Raw genomic sequence first — 4,622 nt, forward strand, 5'->3', positions numbered from 1 at the left:
TTGGATCCGTTTATTGTGAGTTTTAATTGCTTACAGTTCTCTCTCGCACACCCAATGCCTGACTCTTCTGATGGAGCGGGGCAAAGGGCTGGGGCATGTGAGGCAGAAGGAGCGAGCAGAGCCACGTAGATGTTTGCAGCGCCGTCAGCAAACCACCCATATGGGTGGCGGCGGCTGCCGCCGCGAACAATCAATCCTGCTGCCGTATGGACGGTGCACGCATGCGCCGTACGTAGCAGTGCTGTGTATGCACCGTATGGTCGGTTTGCCCCGCTCCCCGCCCCGGGTACCGTTCATGCTTCATTTGTGCCTGGGTATGGGGCCCGTTTTGCCACTTAAGGGGAAATGGAAATTGCCACTCAGCTCTGCCATGTCGCCTGCCACTGCGCTGCCTGCCGCCTCCGCTGTTGGCAGACAAGCAGCACCAGCACCAATTTATGGTGAAAGTTCTCGTGAGATCTCACACTCCATGAGATTTCAGCAAGATCTTGCCATAAATCAGCACCAATGCCGGCACCGCTTCTCCACCAGTGGAGCACCGCCTTGGGGGCTTCCACTACCTGAGGAAATACAAATGCTCATAGGGACAACCTGGGGGGGAGTGAGTAGCAAAGAACCACATCCAAAGCAATGTTTCTTACACACTTCCAGATTATGCACATGACACTTATTCAACAATCAAAGGATCACATCAGCCTTTGCAGTTCCAACCAAGGTGGAATCTACACAGACATTTTAAAAAATGCTGTGACAAAGCTTTTTTAGAAAACGTTTTGAAAAATACATTGAATTTTGCATAGCTCACAGTCACCATCTAGTGTCACTTTTGTATATTGCTCTTTATAAAACGTTTATTTGCAGCTGTGTAGATGAGTCCCCGATGTCACCATCATGAACCAGTCAAAACTATTTAGCTCTCCAGAACAGCCTTCATCATAATATCATGAGATTCCATATTACCATTTATCAATGTCTTTCTTTCTTAAGACTTTGACTAATTTTCCTATTCATTAAATGTCTCCCAATATCGTATTTCACCTACCTGTGAAACAGTTCAAGATTAATCACAGTTGCCATGCCTAGCCGATTCTCTTTTCATGCATGCAATGGCTACCATAGATTCTAAAAGTTTATTATTTTCAGGGTTTTGGAGTGAACATTCACTACATACAGTTCTGTACTATGAAAGTTTAGGCACAGGCCTTTTCGGTTTGGCTAGGCCATAGGCTCAAAAGAAAATGGAACTATCAAAATGACACAGTTTTATGAAATTATTATTTTCTTCAACATTATTTGTTTTAGTCCTTTAAAATAATAAAATCACCTTGGCAGAAAGATGATATATAAATGCAATGAATCTGGATGAATGAATAAATATGCAAATTTAAGAGTATGGTTTTTTACACAGATCTGTAGAAAAAAACAAGAAGCATTCGCATGCTGCAACTATGTCCCAATGAGCTGCAAAAGAGGAAGAATGCAATGCACCTGTGGGGGGGGGGACGACGACATCCATTTCCTGAATGTGCACAGTATTTAGAACATGCATCAAAAGCTTCATGGCGTCTCTGTTTAATTACTGCAGCTCCACGTACCAAGTCCAAGCACTTTAGGAGCTGCAGAAAAGCCCATAATTTGGCCTTAAATTATGAGGCACCAAGAAAAAAAAGGAACTAACTCTGGGATTTAGTGGGCTAGCATCAAAGTGAATCTGATTTTAAAATCCACAGGGGAAGATTGATTGCCTCCCCTTTATCATGTTCACCGCTGCAAGTATTTGTGTAGTAGCGTTAAGCATCTGCTTGTCTGTTGCAAGCAGATGCTGTAAGTAGGATTTGACCTTTCTGTTTTGGAAAATTGCTTGAATGTTTAATGTTAAAATATTAAGTTATCAGAGCAGCTCATCTCTTTGGGAGAAAAGGAATGCTCAATTTTACACCAGGCGGGTTCTCAAAGTAACCATAAGAAGCATGAATAACTTTGGAGGAGAACAAAGCAAGCCATGTTAATGTGGAGGAAACTCTGGAAGTAAATAACAGCTGTTCAAGGAGACATCTCTTAAATATGTATTAATTAATTTGAAGTGCATCGCTTAAATATGCAAAGAGATTATCTTGTGTTAATTTACATTAAAACACTACAGCACTTGCCAGGTTCGTTATAGTATCCTAAGCTATCACTCCAGCCTACGCAGCAGCATTTTGTTGGGTGTTGATTGCTTTCGATTTGCCCTTTTAAAAATGTCAGATAGCTGCCTCTTGTCTGGTAGGATCTGTCCTTATGCACACATTTCAGGCTTGCAAAGTTACTGCAGTTTCTATCAAGAGCAATATAGGCTTAGACTGTAAAGAGGAAGGACCAGGTAAAGGAGGGCACAAAAAAGGGTCAGAACCACAGGTTTTTGCTGACTGAGGAGTCCCCAGTCCTGAACGTGTGGTTAAAGGGACCCCCAGATTCCTTATTCCAAACCAATTGTAGCCAGTGTCTGAAATCTTGTTCTTTTTTTTATCCAGGATGGGGCTTCCATAGCTGGACTAAAGACTACATTTCATTGTCCAGTCTCTGAAAATGGTAACAGGATAGTCCCTGTTCAGGGAAGTCTTTAGTGTTTGATGTCATATTGTGTTTTTACTCATTTTTGTTGGGAGCTAGTTGTTGTTTGTTGTTGCTGTCGTCGTCCCTGTTGTCACTTGTGAGTGGAAACCTGTTGCAACAGGATCTTTAAAGATCTCACTCTGCTTTGCAATGCAGACTTTACTGCACAATCCTTTATTTTGTATCAATTCTGTTGAGTTTAATGGAATTTGTGCCCAGGTAACTGTGTATCTGAAGAAGTGTGCATGCACATAAAAGTTACAGTACCCAGAACAAACTTAGTTGGTCTCTAAGGTGCTACTGGACAATTTTTTATTCTTTTTATTTATTTTCATTCATTCATTCCTATACAGCCTTAGGCATATCTGCACCTGAAGGCAAAGCTGTAGTAGAAATGAGGAGTCTTCTTGTTCCAATCATCCACAATTGGACGTTTCCATGTATCAGAATTTACTTATTTACTCACACTCCTACAAGAATTGCATTATTTTATTTTAGTCCTTTCATTCTGAAATTGCTTTTCTGTTGAGCTGTGCAGGATCTCTAACAGCGCAGCTTGCTTGAATCTGGGGGACTCAGGTAAGGAATTATGGTGGTGATGTCACCCTTTGCATTACGCAGAGGCTAGATCCTTGTATTCAGCATGACCCCTGTTCTCCTAAGACAACAGCACTGAGATGTGGGGTTCTTAATATTTACTGCTTGGTTATCTTGGCCTCTTGAAGCATACTGTCCTCAGTTTCTTAAACCTTATTGCCACATTAGTCATGAGGACTAGAAACCTAAGAGATGAAAGTTTCAGGACTGCAGGTTTCTGAGCTGCAATAACATGACAGAAGGGGCAGCCTGCATTTGTCCTGTAGTTTGGGTATTGCCATTTAGGATTTCCAGATGCAGAATGCAGTTTTTTGCCAGTATATTGCTGGTTAACTTCTTTTAATTGGAAGCAACAGATAACTATTTCTAGTAAGACCTGACTTTAAAGATAATGCAGCCTGTAAAAGATTCGTATGTTGCTGGAGATTGGTGCTGCTGGAGAGAGAAACTACGGCACTTTGTAGCACTTTGCATTTTCAACAGTTTATCAAGGTCTGAGAGTGCAGATTTCCTTTGGGGGAAGTTAGTTCTTAAGTTTACAAAGTGCCCCTGCCATAAATACCCGTAAAAAGGACAATTTGGTAGGTCATGTTTATTTTTAAGCAGGTCAAAGGACATCCGCATGTTCGACTACATAAATCTGTCTGGTACAGTACAGAAATCCGCATGCCTCCATATCTCAAGGGGTTTTGCTTCTAGATCTGTAGAAATGCAAAAATATTGCTACACAAAGACAAATAGAAGGTGTGTGGGTGTTTTCCTCCCATCCATCACTGATACTTGTGTTTATTGATTTAAACCATTTATATACTGCTTAGCTACAGTAGTCTTGCCCCTAAGCAGTTTACAGAGTCGCCGTAAAGTCATCACCAGGTGTGCACCCAGAAAACTCTTGAATGCATGAGGCTTCTTGTTGGTGGCTGATATTTGCACTGAAAACTAGAGCTTTCAACCTGCTACATTGCATTATAATTAAAAAAAAGATGATGATGATGACAACTATGGTGGATGCAGTGGTCAAGGGTCTGCCTCCCACTTTGCTGCTGCTCTCCCTTGATTCACATTTGTGTCTGTTGTCTAGGAAGCAGTCAGGAAGCAAGAGAAGCAGTAACACACATGCCTCTCCACCCCACATGCAAAATAATACTCATTTCCCTTGCCATCTATCTGCTTTGATCTAAAATACAGAACCTGATGGATGCCCTAGGTAAATCAAACGTTTTCCGTCTGCCAAAAGGGTTTTGCAAAAGCTTATTTCATGCCATTACCATTTTTCTGTTTCCAGCAGTAAATCAAAAAAGTATCAGCCCATTCATCCACTTTAAAAAAGTAACGCCTTGCCTTTGTGTAATTACCCAGGCCCAGTGGAGACCTCCATACACAGTAAATCTGTTCATTTAAAAGGTTTCACTTTTAAGTACAGCGGTGAC

Source organism: Zootoca vivipara, chromosome 6 (genome assembly GCF_965207765.1).
Source record: "Zootoca vivipara chromosome 6, rZooViv2.hap1.1, whole genome shotgun sequence".
Classification (NCBI taxonomy): domain Eukaryota; kingdom Metazoa; phylum Chordata; class Lepidosauria; order Squamata; family Lacertidae; genus Zootoca; species Zootoca vivipara.